This window comes from Pseudorasbora parva, chromosome 21 (assembly GCF_024679245.1).
Source record: "Pseudorasbora parva isolate DD20220531a chromosome 21, ASM2467924v1, whole genome shotgun sequence".
Lineage (NCBI taxonomy): Eukaryota > Metazoa > Chordata > Actinopteri > Cypriniformes > Gobionidae > Pseudorasbora > Pseudorasbora parva.
This window is the reverse complement of record NC_090192.1, coordinates 11320691-11335336: the sequence shown is the minus strand read 5'-3', so window position 1 is coordinate 11335336 and position 14646 is coordinate 11320691. Positions and strand designations below refer to the sequence as shown.

The window sequence follows — 14646 nt, the reverse complement described above, 5'->3', positions numbered from 1 at the left end:
AGAATAGGAGAAAATGTGGGGTGCAGACCTTCATTGTGAGGCCCTGAAGCCTGTCGAGTAAGGCTCAGGAAAGCAAAAGTGGCTGGTTTTGGAAGAGACTGGGAGCATGCAGTGTCACTTCTCCAGTCGTCATGCTCAGGCATAGCAGCCACAAGAGCCTTCCAAAAGTATTCCTTGGCAGCGGTGGGATTCGAACCCACGCCCCCGAAGAGACTGGAGCCTTAATCCAGCGCCTTAGACCGCTCGGCCACGCTACCATGCGAGAGTGCCTTCCCTGGGTCATTTTCGCCTTCTTATTTTAATTTAATGTCGCACTTGGCCACAAGTCAGTCAGTTGACATTCCACGTGCCTTGGAGGAGCTCCTCCACAGATTAAAAGACCTCATAAATGCAGGGGTATGCAGTTACACTCCTGGAGGCCTCCCTATCTGCAGATTGCAATTCCATCTCTAATCAAACACACCTGAATCATCTAATCAAAGCCATTGGGCCTTACTCCAAAATGGCAGCTAGCTGTGCTGAAGTTAAACTCAAAATCGTGAGGTAGTTGTCAATTTTCCAAAAAATCTTGAGTCAAATCGGCTGCTTCTATGATTAAAGACCATGTTATTATTAGATTCCAACTCATTTTTAAACTGAAATTACTACAATTGTAATTTTTGGTTGTCCCTGATTCAACAGGGTGCAGATTTCCTGCTACACAGTTTTGCAGCACACTTAAGGTGTATTGCCCTCTTTAAAATCAATGCTGGCAGTGGTGGGATTCGAACCCACGCCCCCGAAGAGACTGGAGCCTAAATCCAGCGCCTTAGACCCCTCGGCCACACTACCCCACTGCTGTTTCTTTCGGGGGCCTTTTTCTGCCCATTTTTCTAGAATAGGAGAAAATGTTGGGTGCGGACCTTCATTGTGAGGCCCTGAAGCCTGTCGAGTAAGGCTCAGGAAAGCAAAAGTGGCTGGTTTTGGAAGAGACTGGGAGCATGCAGTGTCACTTCTCCAGTCGTCTTGCTCAGGCATAGCAGCCACAAGAGCCTTCCAAAAGTGTTCCTTGGCAGCGGTGGGATTCGAACCCACGCCCCCGAAGAGACTGGAGCCTTAATCCAGCGCCTTAGACCGCTCTGCCACGCTACCATGCAAGAGTGCCTTCCCTGGGCCATTTTCGCCTTCTTATTTTAATTTAATGTCGCACTTAGCCACAAGTCAGTCAGTTGACATTCCACGTGCCTTGGAGGAGCTCCTCCACGGATTAAAAGACCTCATAAATGCAGGGGTATGCAGTTACACTCCTGGAGGCCTCCCTATCTGCAGATTGCAATTCCATCTCTAATCAAACACACCTGAATCATCTAATCAAAGCCATTGGGCCTTACTCCAAAATGGCAGCTAGCTGTGCTGAAGTTAAACTCAAAATCGTGAGGTAGTTGTCAATTTTCCAAAAAATCTTGAGTCAAATCAGCTGCTTCTATGATTAAAGACTATGTTATTATTAGATTCCAACTCATTTTTAAACTGAAATTACTACAATTGTAATTTTTGGTTGTCCCTGATTCAACAGGGTGCAGATTTTCTGCTACACAGTTTTGCAGCACACTTAAGGTGTATTGCCCTCTTTAAAATCAATGCTGGCAGTGGTGGGATTCGAACCCACGCCCCCGAAGAGACTGGAGCCTAAATCCAGCGCCTTAGACCCCTCGGCCACACTACCCCACTGCTGTTTCTTTCGGGGGCCTTTTTCTGCCCATTTTTCTAGAATAGGAGAAAATGTTGGGTGCGGACCTTCATTGGCTCAGGAAAGCAAAAGTGGCTGGTTTTGGAAGAGACTGGGAGCATGCAGTGTCACTTCTCCAGTCGTCTTGCTCAGGCATAGCAGCCACAAGAGCCTTCCAAAAGTGTTCCTTGGCAGCGGTGGGATTCGAACCCACGCCCCCGAAGAGACTGGAGCCTTAATCCAGCGCCTTAGACCGCTCGGCCACGCTACCATGCGAGAGTGCCTTCCCTGGGCCATTTTCGCCTTCTTATTTTAATTTAATGTCGCACTTGGCCACAAGTCAGTCAGTTGACATTCCATGTGCCTTGGAGGAGCTCCTCCACAGATTAAAAGACCTCATAAATGCAGGGGTACGCAGTTACACTCCTGGAGGCCTCCCTATCTGCAGATTGCAATTCCATCTCTAATCAAACACACCTGAATCATCTAATCAAAGCCATTGGGCCTTACTCCAAAATGGCAGCTAGCTGTGCTGAAGTTAAACTCAAAATCGTGAGGTAGTTGTCAATTTTCCAAAAAATCTTGAGTCAAATCGGCTGCTTCTATGATTAAAGACTATGTTATTATTAGATTCCAACTCATTTTTAAACTGAAATTACTACAATTGTAATTTTTGGTTGTCCCTGATTCAACAGGGTGCAGATTTCCTGCTACACAGTTTTGCAGCACACTTAAGGTGTATTGCCCTCTTTAAAATCAATGCTGGCAGTGGTGGGATTCGAACCCACGCCCCCGAAGAGACTGGAGCCTAAATCCAGCGCCTTAGACCCCTCGGCCACACTACCCCACTGCTGTTTCTTTCGGGGGCCTTTTTCTGCCCATTTTTCTAGAATAGGAGAAAATGTTGGGTGCGGACCTTCATTGTGAGGCCCTGAAGCCTGTCGAGTAAGGCTCAGGAAAGCAAAAGTGGCTGGTTTTGGAAGAGACTGGGAGCATGCAGTGTCACTTCTCCAGTCGTCTTGCTCAGGCATAGCAGCCACAAGAGCCTTCCAAAAGTGTTCCTTGGCAGCGGTGGGATTCGAACCCACGCCCCCGAAGAGACTGGAGCCTTAATCCAGCGCCTTAGACCGCTCGGCCACGCTACCATGCGAGAGTGCCTTCCCTGGGCCATTTTCGCCTTCTTATTTTAATTTAATGTCGCACTTGGCCACAAGTCAGTCAGTTGACATTCCATGTGCCTTGGAGGAGCTCCTCCACAGATTAAAAGACCTCATAAATGCAAGGGTACGCAGTTACACTCCTGGAGGCCTCCCTATCTGCAGATTGCAATTCCATCTCTAATCAAAAACACCTGAATAATCTAATCAAAGCCATTGGGCCTTACTCCAAAATAGCAGCTAGCTGTGCTGAAGTTAAACTCAAAATCGTGAGGTAGTTGTCAATTTTCCAAAAAATCTTGAGTCAAATCGGCTGCTTCTATGATTAAAGACTATGTTATTATTAGATTCCAAATCATTTTTAAACTGAAATTACTACAATTGTAATTTTTGGTTGTCCCTGATTCAACAGGGTGCAGATTTCCTGCTACACAGTTTTGCAGCACACTTAAGGTGTATTGCCCTCTTTAAAATCAATGCTGGCAGTGGTGGGATTCGAACCCACGCCCCCGAAGAGACTGGAGCCTAAATCCAGCGCCTTAGACCCCTCGGCCACACTACCCCACTGCTGTTTCTTTCGGGGGCCTTTTTCTGCCCATTTTTCTAGAATAGGAGAAAATGTTGGGTGCGGACCTTCATTGTGAGGCCCTGAAGCCTGTCGAGTAAGGCTCAGAAAAGCAAAAGTGGCTGGTTTTGGAAGAGACTGGGAGCATGCAGTGTCACTTCTCCAGTCGTCTTGCTCAGGCATAGCAGCCACAAGAGCCTTCCAAAAGTGTTCCTTGGCAGCGGTGGGATTCGAACCCATGCCCCCGAAGAGACTGGAGCCTTAATCCAGCGCCTTAGACCGCTCGGCCACGCTACCATGCGAGAATTCCTTCCCTGGGCCATTTTCGCCTTCTTATTTTAATTTAATGTCGCACTTGGCCACAAGTCAGTCAGTTGACATTCCACGTGCCTTGGAGGAGCTCCTCCACAGATTAAAAGACCTCATAAATGCAGGGGTACGCAGTTACACTCCTGGAGGCCTCCCTATCTGCAGATTGCAATTCCATCTCTAATCAAACACACCTGAATCATCTAATCAAAGCCATTGGGCCTTACTCCAAAATGGCAGCTAGCTGTGCTGAAGTTAAACTCAAAATCGTGAGGTAGTTGTCAATTTTCCAAAAAATCTTGAGTCAAATCGGCTGCTTCTATGATTAAAGACTATGTTATTATTAGATTCCAACTCATTTTTAAACTGAAATTACTACAATTGTAATTTTTGGTTGTCCCTGATTCAACAGGGTGCAGATTTCCTGCTACACAGTTTTGCAGCACACTTAAGGTGTATTGCCCTCTTTAAAATCAATGCTGGCAGTGGTGGGATTCGAACCCACGCCCCCGAAGAGACTGGAGCCTAAATCCAGCGCCTTAGACCCCTCGGCCACACTACCCCACTGCCGTTTCTTTCGGGGGCCTTTTTCTGCCCATTTTTCTAGAATAGGAGAAAATGTTGGGTGCGGACCTTCATTGTGAGGCCCTGAAGCCTGTCGAATAAGGCTCAGAAAAGCAAAAGTGGGTGGTTTTGGAAGAGACTGGGAGCATGCAGTGTCACTTCTCCAGTCGTCTTGCTCAGGCATAGCAGCCACAAGAGCCTTCCAAAAGTGTTCCTTGGCAGCGGTGGGATTCGAACCCATGCCCCCGAAGAGACTGGAGCCTTAATCCAGCGCCTTAGACCGCTCGGCCACGCTACCATGCGAGAATTCCTTCCCTGGGCCATTTTCGCCTTCTTATTTTAATTTAATGTCGCACTTGGCCACAAGTCAGTCAGTTGACATTCCACGTGCCTTGGAGGAGCTCCTCCACAGATTAAAAGACCTCATAAATGCAGGGGTACGCAGTTACACTCCTGGAGGCCTCCCTATCTGCAGATTGCAATTCCATCTCTAATCAAACACACCTGAATCATCTAATCAAAGCCATTGGGCCTTACTCCAAAATGGCAGCTAGCTCTGCTGAAGTTAAACTCAAAATCGTGAGGTAGTTGTCAATTTTCCAAAAAATCTTGAGTCAAATCGGCTGCTTCTATGATTAAAGACTATGTTATTATTAGATTCCAACTCATTTTTAAACTGAAATTACTACAATTGTAATGTTTGGTTGTCCCTGATTCAACAGGGTGCAGATTTCCTGCTACACAGTTTTGCAGCACACTTAAGGTGTATTGCCCTCTTTAAAATCAATGCTGGCAGCGGTGGGATTCGAACCCACGCCCCCGAAGAGACTGGAGCCTAATTCCAGCGCCTTAGACCCCTCGGCCACACTACCCCACTGCTGTTTCTTTCGGGGGCCTTTTTCTGCCCATTTTTCTAGAATAGGAGAAAATGTTGGGTGCGGACCTTCATTGTGAGGCCCTGAAGCCTGTCGAGTAAGGCTCAGGAAAGCAAAAGTGGCTGGTTTTGGAAGAGACTGGGAGCATGCAGTGTCACTTCTCCAGTCGTCATGCTCAGGCATAGCAGCCACAAGAGCCTTCCAAAAGTGTTCCTTGGCAGCGGTGGGATTCGAACCCACACCCCCGGAGAGACTGGAGCCTTAATCCAGCGCCTTAGACCGCTCGGCCACGCTACCATGCGAGAGTGCCTTCCCTGGGCCATTTTCGCCTTCTTATTTTAATTTAATGTCGCACTTGGCCACAAGTCAGTCAGTTGACATTCCATGTGCCTTGGAGGAGCTCCTCCACAGATTAAAAGACCTCATAAATGCAGGGGTACGCAGTTACACTCCTGGAGGCCTCCCTATCTGCAGATTACAATTCCATCTCTAATCAAACACACTTGAATCATCTAATCAAAGCCATTGGGCCTTACTCCAAAATGGCAGCTAGCTGTGCTGAAGTTAAACTCAAAATCGTGAGGTAGTTGTCAATTTTCCAAAAAATCTTGAGTCAAATCGGCTGCTTCTATGATTAAAGACTATGTTATTATTAGATTCCAAATCATTTTTAAACTGAAATTACTACAATTGTAATTTTTGGTTGACCCTGATTCAACAGGGTGCAGATTTCCTGCTAGACAGTTTTGCAGCACACTTAAGGTGTATTGCCCTCTTTAAAATCAATGCTGGCAGTGGTGGGATTCGAACCCACGCCCCCGAAGAGACTGGAGCCTAAATCCAGCGCCTTAGACCCCTCGGCCACACTACCCCACTGCTGTTTCTTTCGGGGGCCTTTTTCTGCCCATTTTTCTAGAATAGGAGAAACTGTTGGGTGCAGACCTTCATTGTGAGGCCCTGAAGCCTGTCGAGTAAGGCTCAGGAAAGCAAAAGTGGCTGGTTTTGGAAGAGACTGGGAGCATGCAGTGTCACTTCTCCAGTCGTCATGCTCAGGCATAGCAGCCACAAGAGCCTTCCAAAAGTGTTCCTTGGCAGCGGTGGGATTCGAACCCACACCCCCGGAGAGACTGGAGCCTTAATCCAGCGCCTTAGACCGCTCGGCCACGCTACCATGCGAGAGTGCCTTCCCTGGGCCATTTTCGCCTTCTTATTTTAATTTAATGTCGCACTTGGCCACAAGTCAGTCAGTTGACATTCCATGTGCCTTGGAGGAGCTCCTCCACAGATTAAAAGACCTCATAAATGCAGGGGTACGCAGTTACACTCCTGGAGGCCTCCCTATCTGCAGATTGCAATTCCATCTCTAATCAAACACACCTGAATCATCTAATCAAAGCCATTGGGCCTTACTCCAAAATGGCAGCTAGCTGTGCTGAAGTTAAACTCAAAATCGTGAGGTAGTTGTCAATTTTCCAAAAAATCTTGAGTCAAATCGGCTGCTTCTATGATTAAAGACTATGTTATTATTAGATTCCAAATCATTTTTAAACTGAAATTACTACAATTGTAATTTTTGGTTGACCCTGATTCAACAGGGTGCAGATTTCCTGCTAGACAGTTTTGCAGCACACTTAAGGTGTATTGCCCTCTTTAAAATCAATGCTGGCAGTGGTGGGATTCGAACCCACGCCCCCGAAGAGACTGGAGCCTAAATCCAGCGCCTTAGACCCCTCGGCCACACTACCCCACTGCTGTTTCTTTCGGGGGCCTTTTTCTGCCCATTTTTCTAGAATAGGAGAAACTGTTGGGTGCGGACCTTCATTGTGAGGCCCTGAAGCCTGTCGAGTAAGGCTCAGGAAAGCAAAAGTGGCTGGTTTTGGAAGAGACTGGGAGCATGCAGTGTCACTTCTCCAGTCGTCTTGCTCAGGCATAGCAGCCACAAGAGCCTTCCAAAAGTGTTCCTTGGCAGCGGTGGGATTCGAACCCACGCCCCCGAAGAGACTGGAGCCTTAATCCAGCGCCTTAGACCGCTCGGCCACGCTACCATGCGAGAGTGCCTTCCCTGGGCCATTTTTGCATTCTTATTTTAATTTAATGTCGCACTTGGCCACAAGTCAGTCAGTTGACATTCCATGTGCCTTGGAGGAGCTCCTCCACAGATTAAAAGACCTCATAAATGCAGGGGTACGCAGTTAAACTCCTGGAGGCCTCCCTATCTGCAGATTGCAATTCCATCTCTAATCAAACACACCTGAATCATCTAATCAAAGCCATTGGGCCTTACTCCAAAATGGCAGCTAGCTGTGCTGAAGTTAAACTCAAAATCGTGAGGTAGTTGTCAATTTTCCAAAAAATCTTGAGTCAAATCGGCTGCTTCTATGATTAAAGACTATGTTATTATTAGATTCCAAATCATTTTTAAACTGAAATTACTACAATTGTAATTTTTGGTTGTCCCTGATTCAACAGGGTGCAGATTTCCTGCTAGACAGTTTTGCAGCACACTTAAGGTGTATTGCCCTCTTTAAAATCAATGCTGGCAGTGGTGGGATTCGAACCCACGCCCCCGAAGAGACTGGAGCCTAAATCCAGCGCCTTAGACCCCTCGGCCACACTACCCCACTGCTGTTTCTTTCGGGGGCCTTTTTCTTCCCATTTTTCTAGAATAGGAGAAACTGTTGGGTGCGGACCTTCATTGTGAGGCCCTGAAGCCTGTCGAGTAAGGCTCAGGAAAGCAAAAGTGGCTGGTTTTGGAAGAGACTGGGAGCATGCAGTGTCACTTCTCCAGTCGTCTTGCTCAGGCATAGCAGCCACAAGAGCCTTCCAAAAGTGTTCCTTGGCAGCGGTGGGATTTGAACCCACGCCCCCGAAGAGACTGGAGCCTTAATCCAGCGCCGTAGACCGCTCGGCCACGCTACCATGCGAGAGTGCCTTCCCTGGGCCATTTTCGCCTTCTTATTTTAATTTAATGTCACACTTGGCCACAAGTCAGTCAGTTGACATTCCATGTGCCTTGGAGGAGCTCCTCCACAGATTAAAAGACCTCATAAATGCAGGGGTACGCAGTTACACTCCTGGAGGCCTCCCTATCTGCAGATTGCAATTCCATCTCTAATCAAACACACCTGAATCATCTAATCAAAGCCATTGGGCCTTACTCCAAAATGGCAGCTAGCTGTGCTGAAGTTAAACTCAAAATCGTGAGGTAGTTGTCAATTTTCCAAAAAATCTTGAGTCAAATCGGCTGCTTCTATGATTAAAGACTATGTTATTATTAGATTCCAACTCATTTTTAAACTGAAATTACTACAATTGTAATTTTTGGTTGTCCCTGATTCAACAGGGTGCAGATTTCCTGCTACACAGTTTTGCAGCACACTTAAGGTGTATTGCCCTCTTTAAAATCAATGCTGGCAGTGGTGGGATTCGAACCCACGCCCCCGAAGAGACTGGAGCCTAAATCCAGCGCCTTAGACCCCTCGGCCACACTACCCCACTGCTGTTTCTTTCGGGGGCCTTTTTCTGCCCATTTTTCTAGAATAGGAGAAAATGTTGGGTGCGGACCTTCATTGTGAGGCCCTGAAGCCTGTCGAGTAAGGCTCAGGAAAGCAAAAGTGGCTGGTTTTGGAAGAGACTGGGAGCATGCAGTGTCACTTCTCCAGTCTTCTTGCTCAGGCATAGCAGCCACAAGAGCCTTCCAAAAGTGTTCCTTGGCAGCGGTGGGATTCGAACCCACGCCCCCGAAGAGACTGGAGCCTTAATCCAGCGCCTTAGACCGCTCGGCCACGCTACCATGCGAGAGTGCCTTCCCTGGGCCATTTTCGCCTTCTTATTTTAATTTAATGTCGCACTTGGCCACAAGTCAGTCAGTTGACATTCCATGTGCCTTGGAGGAGCTCCTCCACAGATTAAAAGACCTCATAAATGCAGGGGTACGCAGTTACACTCCTGGAGGCCTCCCTATCTGCAGATTGCAATTCCATCTCTAATCAAACACACCTGAATCATCTAATCAAAGCCATTGGGCCTTACTCCAAAATGGCAGCTAGCTGTGCTGAAGTTAAACTCAAAATCGTGAGGTAGTTGTCAATTTTCCAAAAAATCTTGAGTCAAATCGGCTGCTTCTATGATTAAAGACCATGTTATTATTAGATTCCAACTCATTTTTAAACTGAAATTACTACAATTGTAATTTTTGGTTGTCCCTGATTCAACAGGGTGCAGATTTCCTGCTACACAGTTTTGCAGCACACTTAAGGTGTATTGCCCTCTTTAAAATCAATGCTGGCAGTGGTGGGATTCGAACCCACGCCCCCGAAGAGACTGGAGCCTAAATCCAGCGCCTTAGACCCCTCGGCCACACTACCCCACTGCCGTTTCTTTCGGGGGCCTTTTTCTGCCCATTTTTCTAGAATAGGAGAAAATGTTGGGTGCGGACCTTCATTGTGAGGCCCTGAAGCCTGTCGAGTAAGGCTCAGAAAAGCAAAAGTGGGTGGTTTTGGAAGAGACTGGGAGCATGCAGTGTCACTTCTCCAGTCGTCTTGCTCAGGCATAGCAGCCACAAGAGCCTTCCAAAAGTGTTCCTTGGCAGCGGTGGGATTCGAACCCATGCCCCCGAAGAGACTGGAGCCTTAATCCAGCGCCTTAGACCGCTCGGCCACGCTACCATGCGAGAATTCCTTCCCTGGGCCATTTTCGCCTTCTTATTTTAATTTAATGTCGCACTTGGCCACAAGTCAGTCAGTTGACATTCCACGTGCCTTGGAGGAGCTCCTCCACAGATTAAAAGACCTCATAAATGCAGGGGTACGCAGTTACACTCCTGGAGGCCTCCCTATCTGCAGATTGCAATTCCATCTCTAATCAAACACACCTGAATCATCTAATCAAAGCCATTGGGCCTTACTCCAAAATGGCAGCTAGCTGTGCTGAAGTTAAACTCAAAATCGTGAGGTAGTTGTCAATTTTCCAAAAAATCTTGAGTCAAATCGGCTGCTTCTATGATTAAAGACTATGTTATTATTAGATTCCAACTCATTTTTAAACTGAAATTACTACAATTGTAATGTTTGGTTGTCCCTGATTCAACAGGGTGCAGATTTCCTGCTACACAGTTTTGCAGCACACTTAAGGTGTATTGCCCTCTTTAAAATCAATGCTGGCAGCGGTGGGATTCGAACCCACGCCCCCGAAGAGACTGGAGCCTAAATCCAGCGCCTTAGACCCCTCGGCCACACTACCCCACTGCTGTTTCTTTCGGGGGCCTTTTTCTGCCCATTTTTCTAGAATAGGAGAAAATGTTGGGTGCGGACCTTCATTGTGAGGCCCTGAAGCCTGTCGAGTAAGGCTCAGGAAAGCAAAAGTGGCTGGTTTTGGAAGAGACTGGGAGCATGCAGTGTCACTTCTCCAGTCGTCATGCTCAGGCATAGCAGCCACAAGAGCCTTCCAAAAGTGTTCCTTGGCAGCGGTGGGATTCGAACCCACACCCCCGAAGAGACTGGAGCCTTAATCCAGCGCCTTAGACCGCTCGGCCACGCTACCATGCGAGAGTGCCTTCCCTGGGCCATTTTCGCCTTCTTATTTTAATTTAATGTCGCACTTGGCCACAAGTCAGTCAGTTGACATTCCATGTGCCTTGGAGGAGCTCCTCCACAGATTAAAAGACCTCATAAATGCAGGGGTACGCAGTTACACTCCTGGAGGCCTCCCTATCTGCAGATTGCAATTCCATCTCTAATCAAACACACCTGAATCATCTAATCAAAGCCATTGGGCCTTACTCCAAAATGGCAGCTAGCTGTGCTGAAGTTAAACTCAAAATCGTGAGGTAGTTGTCAATTTTCCAAAAAATCTTGAGTCAAATCGGCTGCTTCTATGATTAAAGACTATGTTATTATTAGATTCCAACTCATTTTTAAACTGAAATTACTACAATTGTAATTTTTGGTTGTCCCTGATTCAACAGGGTGCAGATTTCCTGCTACACAGTTTTGCAGCACACTTAAGGTGTATTGCCCTCTTTAAAATCAATGCTGGCAGTGGTGGGATTCGAACCCACGCCCCCGAAGAGACTGGAGCCTAAATCCAGCGCCTTAGACCCCTCGGCCACACTACCCCACTGCCGTTTCTTTCGGGGGCCTTTTTCTGCCCATTTTTCTAGAATAGGAGAAAATGTTGGGTGCGGACCTTCATTGTGAGGCCCTGAAGCCTGTCGAGTAAGGCTCAGAAAAGCAAAAGTGGGTGGTTTTGGAAGAGACTGGGAGCATGCAGTGTCACTTCTCCAGTCGTCTTGCTCAGGCATAGCAGCCACAAGAGCCTTCCAAAAGTGTTCCTTGGCAGCGGTGGGATTCGAACCCATGCCCCCGAAGAGACTGGAGCCTTAATCCAGCGCCTTAGACCGCTCGGCCACGCTACCATGCGAGAATTCCTTCCCTGGGCCATTTTCGCCTTCTTATTTTAATTTAATGTCGCACTTGGCCACAAGTCAGTCAGTTGACATTCCACGTGCCTTGGAGGAGCTCCTCCACAGATTAAAAGACCTCATAAATGCAGGGGTACGCAGTTACACTCCTGGAGGCCTCCCTATCTGCAGATTGCAATTCCATCTCTAATCAAACACACCTGAATCATCTAATCAAAGCCATTGGGCCTTACTCCAAAATGGCAGCTAGCTGTGCTGAAGTTAAACTCAAAATCGTGAGGTAGTTGTCAATTTTCCAAAAAATCTTGAGTCAAATCGGCTGCTTCTATGATTAAAGACTATGTTATTATTAGATTCCAACTCATTTTTAAACTGAAATTACTACAATTGTAATGTTTGGTTGTCCCTGATTCAACAGGGTGCAGATTTCCTGCTACACAGTTTTGCAGCACACTTAAGGTGTATTGCCCTCTTTAAAATCAATGCTGGCAGTGGTGGGATTCGAACCCACGCCCCCGAAGAGACTGGAGCCTAAATCCAGCGCCTTAGACCCCTCGGCCACACTACCCCACTGCTGTTTCTTTCGGGGGCCTTTTTCTTCCCATTTTTCTAGAATAGGAGAAACTGTTGGGTGCGGACCTTCATTGTGAGGCCCTGAAGCCTGTCGAGTAAGGCTCAGGAAAGCAAAAGTGGCTGGTTTTGGAAGAGACTGGGAGCATGCAGTGTCACTTCTCCAGTCGTCTTGCTCAGGCATAGCAGCCACAAGAGCCTTCCAAAAGTGTTCCTTGGCAGCGGTGGGATTTGAACCCACGCCCCCGAAGAGACTGGAGCCTTAATCCAGCGCCTTAGACCGCTCGGCCACGCTACCATGCGAGAGTGCCTTCCCTGGGCCATTTTCGCCTTCTTATTTTCATTTAATGTCACACTTGGCCACAAGTCAGTCAGTTGACATTCCATGTGCCTTGGAGGAGCTCCTCCACAGATTAAAAGACCTCATAAATGCAGGGGTACGCAGTTACACTCCTGGAGGCCTCCCTATCTGCAGATTGCAATTCCATCTCTAATCAAACACACCTGAATCATCTAATCAAAGCCATTGGGCCTTACTCCAAAATGGCAGCTAGCTGTGCTGAAGTTAAACTCAAAATCGTGAGGTAGTTGTCAATTTTCCAAAAAATCTTGAGTCAAATCGGCTGCTTCTATGATTAAAGACTATGTTATTATTAGATTCCAACTCATTTTTAAACTGAAATTACTACAATTGTAATTTTTGGTTGTCCCTGATTCAACAGGGTGCAGATTTCCTGCTACACAGTTTTGCAGCACACTTAAGGTGTATTGCCCTCTTTAAAATCAATGCTGGCAGTGGTGGGATTCGAACCCACGCCCCCGAAGAGACTGGAGCCTAAATCCAGCGCCTTAGACCCCTCGGCCACACTACCCCACTGCTGTTTCTTTCGGGGGCCTTTTTCTGCCCATTTTTCTAGAATAGGAGAAAATGTTGGGTGCGGACCTTCATTGTGAGGCCCTGAAGCCTGTCGAGTAAGGCTCAGGAAAGCAAAAGTGGCTGGTTTTGGAAGAGACTGGGAGCATGCAGTGTGACTTCTCCAGTCGTCTTGCTCAGGCATAGCAGCCACAAGAGCCTTCCAAGAGTGTTCCTTGGCAGCGGTGGGATTCGAACCCACGCCCCCGAAGAGACTGGAGCCTTAATCCAGCGCCTTAGACCGCTCGGCCACGCTACCATGCGAGAGTGCCTTCCCTGGGCCATTTTCGCATTCTTATTTTAATTTAATGTCGCACTTGGCCACAAGTCAGTCAGTTGACATTCCATGTGCCTTGGAGGAGCTCCTCCACAGATTAAAAGACCTCATAAATGCAGGGGTACGCAGTTACACTCCTGGAGGCCTCCCTATCTGCAGATTGCAATTCCATCTCTAATCAAACACACCTGAATCATCTAATCAAAGCCATTGGGCCTTACTCCAAAATGGCAGCTAGCTCTGCTGAAGTTAAACTCAAAATCGTGAGGTAGTTGTCAATTTTCCAAAAAATCTTGAGTCAAATCGGCTGCTTCTATGATTAAAGACTATGTTATTATTAGATTCCAAATCATTTTTAAACTGAAATTACTACAATTGTAATTTTTGGTTGTCCCTGATTCAACAGGGTGCAGATTTCCTGCTAGACAGTTTTGCAGCACACTTAAGGTGTATTGCCCTCTTTAAAATCAATGCTGGCAGTGGTGGGATTCGAACCCACGCCCCCGAAGAGACTGGAGCCTAAATCCAGCGCCTTAGACCCCTCGGCCACACTACCCCACTGCTGTTTCTTTCGGGGGCCTTTTTCTTCCCATTTTTCTAGAATAGGAGAAACTGTTGGGTGCGGACCTTCATTGTGAGGCCCTGAAGCCTGTCGAGTAAGGCTCAGGAAAGCAAAAGTGGCTGGTTTTGGAAGAGACTGGGAGCATGCAGTGTCACTTCTCCAGTCGTCTTGCTCAGGCATAGCAGCCACAAGAGCCTTCCAAAAGTGTTCCTTGGCAGCGGTGGGATTTGAACCCACGCCCCCGAAGAGACTGGAGCCTTAATCCAGCGCCTTAGACCGCTCGGCCACGCTACCATGCGAGAGTGCCTTCCCTGGGCCATTTTCGCTTTCTTATTTTAATTTAATGTCACACTTGGCCACAAGTCAGTCAGTTGACATTCCACGTGCCTTGGAGGAGCTCCTCCACAGATTAAAAGACCTCATAAATGCAGGGGTATGCAGTTACACTCCTGGAGGCCTCCCTATCTGCAGATTGCAATTCCATCTCTAATCAAACACACCTGAATCATCTAATCAAAGCCATTGGGCCTTACTCCAAAATGGCAGCTAGCTGTGCTGAAGTTAAACTCAAAATCGTGAGGTAGTTGTCAATTTTCCAAAAAATCTTGAGTCAAATCGGCTGCTTCTATGATTAAAGACTATGTTATTATTAGATTCCAACTCATTTTTAAACTGAAATTACTACAATTGTAATTTTTGGTTGTCCCTGATTCAACAGGGTGCAG

General features: G+C 47.2%; 33 non-coding genes across 33 annotated transcripts; all 33 read right to left on the bottom strand.

Annotated features, from left to right (window-relative positions):
• Window positions 1-175: 175 nt before the first annotated feature.
• trnal-aag (transfer RNA leucine (anticodon AAG)) lies at window positions 176-257 on the bottom strand. The gene has a single exon. It is a non-coding gene; the product is annotated as a tRNA-Leu (tRNA).
• A 492-nt stretch (window positions 258-749) lies between these two features.
• Window positions 750-831, bottom strand: trnal-uag (transfer RNA leucine (anticodon UAG)). Its single transcript has one exon. It is a non-coding gene; the product is annotated as a tRNA-Leu (tRNA).
• Window positions 832-1049: 218 nt separating this feature from the next.
• Window positions 1050-1131, bottom strand: trnal-aag (transfer RNA leucine (anticodon AAG)). Its single transcript has one exon. It is a non-coding gene; the product is annotated as a tRNA-Leu (tRNA).
• Window positions 1132-1623: 492 nt separating this feature from the next.
• trnal-uag (transfer RNA leucine (anticodon UAG)) lies at window positions 1624-1705 on the bottom strand. The gene has a single exon. It is a non-coding gene; the product is annotated as a tRNA-Leu (tRNA).
• A 192-nt stretch (window positions 1706-1897) lies between these two features.
• On the bottom strand, window positions 1898-1979 carry trnal-aag (transfer RNA leucine (anticodon AAG)). Its single transcript has one exon. It is a non-coding gene; the product is annotated as a tRNA-Leu (tRNA).
• Window positions 1980-2471: 492 nt separating this feature from the next.
• On the bottom strand, window positions 2472-2553 carry trnal-uag (transfer RNA leucine (anticodon UAG)). The gene has a single exon. It is a non-coding gene; the product is annotated as a tRNA-Leu (tRNA).
• Window positions 2554-2771: 218 nt separating this feature from the next.
• Window positions 2772-2853, bottom strand: trnal-aag (transfer RNA leucine (anticodon AAG)). The gene has a single exon. It is a non-coding gene; the product is annotated as a tRNA-Leu (tRNA).
• Window positions 2854-3345: 492 nt separating this feature from the next.
• trnal-uag (transfer RNA leucine (anticodon UAG)) lies at window positions 3346-3427 on the bottom strand. Its single transcript has one exon. It is a non-coding gene; the product is annotated as a tRNA-Leu (tRNA).
• A 218-nt stretch (window positions 3428-3645) lies between these two features.
• Window positions 3646-3727, bottom strand: trnal-aag (transfer RNA leucine (anticodon AAG)). Its single transcript has one exon. It is a non-coding gene; the product is annotated as a tRNA-Leu (tRNA).
• Window positions 3728-4219: 492 nt separating this feature from the next.
• Window positions 4220-4301, bottom strand: trnal-uag (transfer RNA leucine (anticodon UAG)). Its single transcript has one exon. It is a non-coding gene; the product is annotated as a tRNA-Leu (tRNA).
• Window positions 4302-4519: 218 nt separating this feature from the next.
• Window positions 4520-4601, bottom strand: trnal-aag (transfer RNA leucine (anticodon AAG)). The gene has a single exon. It is a non-coding gene; the product is annotated as a tRNA-Leu (tRNA).
• A 492-nt stretch (window positions 4602-5093) lies between these two features.
• Window positions 5094-5175, bottom strand: trnal-uag (transfer RNA leucine (anticodon UAG)). Its single transcript has one exon. It is a non-coding gene; the product is annotated as a tRNA-Leu (tRNA).
• Window positions 5176-5393: 218 nt separating this feature from the next.
• trnal-aag (transfer RNA leucine (anticodon AAG)) lies at window positions 5394-5475 on the bottom strand. The gene has a single exon. It is a non-coding gene; the product is annotated as a tRNA-Leu (tRNA).
• A 492-nt stretch (window positions 5476-5967) lies between these two features.
• On the bottom strand, window positions 5968-6049 carry trnal-uag (transfer RNA leucine (anticodon UAG)). The gene has a single exon. It is a non-coding gene; the product is annotated as a tRNA-Leu (tRNA).
• A 218-nt stretch (window positions 6050-6267) lies between these two features.
• Window positions 6268-6349, bottom strand: trnal-aag (transfer RNA leucine (anticodon AAG)). The gene has a single exon. It is a non-coding gene; the product is annotated as a tRNA-Leu (tRNA).
• A 492-nt stretch (window positions 6350-6841) lies between these two features.
• On the bottom strand, window positions 6842-6923 carry trnal-uag (transfer RNA leucine (anticodon UAG)). Its single transcript has one exon. It is a non-coding gene; the product is annotated as a tRNA-Leu (tRNA).
• Window positions 6924-7141: 218 nt separating this feature from the next.
• On the bottom strand, window positions 7142-7223 carry trnal-aag (transfer RNA leucine (anticodon AAG)). Its single transcript has one exon. It is a non-coding gene; the product is annotated as a tRNA-Leu (tRNA).
• A 492-nt stretch (window positions 7224-7715) lies between these two features.
• Window positions 7716-7797, bottom strand: trnal-uag (transfer RNA leucine (anticodon UAG)). Its single transcript has one exon. It is a non-coding gene; the product is annotated as a tRNA-Leu (tRNA).
• Window positions 7798-8015: 218 nt separating this feature from the next.
• On the bottom strand, window positions 8016-8097 carry trnal-aag (transfer RNA leucine (anticodon AAG)). The gene has a single exon. It is a non-coding gene; the product is annotated as a tRNA-Leu (tRNA).
• A 492-nt stretch (window positions 8098-8589) lies between these two features.
• On the bottom strand, window positions 8590-8671 carry trnal-uag (transfer RNA leucine (anticodon UAG)). Its single transcript has one exon. It is a non-coding gene; the product is annotated as a tRNA-Leu (tRNA).
• Window positions 8672-8889: 218 nt separating this feature from the next.
• On the bottom strand, window positions 8890-8971 carry trnal-aag (transfer RNA leucine (anticodon AAG)). Its single transcript has one exon. It is a non-coding gene; the product is annotated as a tRNA-Leu (tRNA).
• Window positions 8972-9463: 492 nt separating this feature from the next.
• On the bottom strand, window positions 9464-9545 carry trnal-uag (transfer RNA leucine (anticodon UAG)). Its single transcript has one exon. It is a non-coding gene; the product is annotated as a tRNA-Leu (tRNA).
• A 218-nt stretch (window positions 9546-9763) lies between these two features.
• trnal-aag (transfer RNA leucine (anticodon AAG)) lies at window positions 9764-9845 on the bottom strand. Its single transcript has one exon. It is a non-coding gene; the product is annotated as a tRNA-Leu (tRNA).
• A 492-nt stretch (window positions 9846-10337) lies between these two features.
• Window positions 10338-10419, bottom strand: trnal-uag (transfer RNA leucine (anticodon UAG)). The gene has a single exon. It is a non-coding gene; the product is annotated as a tRNA-Leu (tRNA).
• A 218-nt stretch (window positions 10420-10637) lies between these two features.
• trnal-aag (transfer RNA leucine (anticodon AAG)) lies at window positions 10638-10719 on the bottom strand. The gene has a single exon. It is a non-coding gene; the product is annotated as a tRNA-Leu (tRNA).
• Window positions 10720-11211: 492 nt separating this feature from the next.
• On the bottom strand, window positions 11212-11293 carry trnal-uag (transfer RNA leucine (anticodon UAG)). Its single transcript has one exon. It is a non-coding gene; the product is annotated as a tRNA-Leu (tRNA).
• Window positions 11294-11511: 218 nt separating this feature from the next.
• On the bottom strand, window positions 11512-11593 carry trnal-aag (transfer RNA leucine (anticodon AAG)). The gene has a single exon. It is a non-coding gene; the product is annotated as a tRNA-Leu (tRNA).
• Window positions 11594-12085: 492 nt separating this feature from the next.
• trnal-uag (transfer RNA leucine (anticodon UAG)) lies at window positions 12086-12167 on the bottom strand. The gene has a single exon. It is a non-coding gene; the product is annotated as a tRNA-Leu (tRNA).
• Window positions 12168-12385: 218 nt separating this feature from the next.
• trnal-aag (transfer RNA leucine (anticodon AAG)) lies at window positions 12386-12467 on the bottom strand. The gene has a single exon. It is a non-coding gene; the product is annotated as a tRNA-Leu (tRNA).
• Window positions 12468-12959: 492 nt separating this feature from the next.
• Window positions 12960-13041, bottom strand: trnal-uag (transfer RNA leucine (anticodon UAG)). Its single transcript has one exon. It is a non-coding gene; the product is annotated as a tRNA-Leu (tRNA).
• A 218-nt stretch (window positions 13042-13259) lies between these two features.
• trnal-aag (transfer RNA leucine (anticodon AAG)) lies at window positions 13260-13341 on the bottom strand. The gene has a single exon. It is a non-coding gene; the product is annotated as a tRNA-Leu (tRNA).
• A 492-nt stretch (window positions 13342-13833) lies between these two features.
• On the bottom strand, window positions 13834-13915 carry trnal-uag (transfer RNA leucine (anticodon UAG)). The gene has a single exon. It is a non-coding gene; the product is annotated as a tRNA-Leu (tRNA).
• Window positions 13916-14133: 218 nt separating this feature from the next.
• On the bottom strand, window positions 14134-14215 carry trnal-aag (transfer RNA leucine (anticodon AAG)). Its single transcript has one exon. It is a non-coding gene; the product is annotated as a tRNA-Leu (tRNA).
• Window positions 14216-14646: the final 431 nt, after the last annotated feature.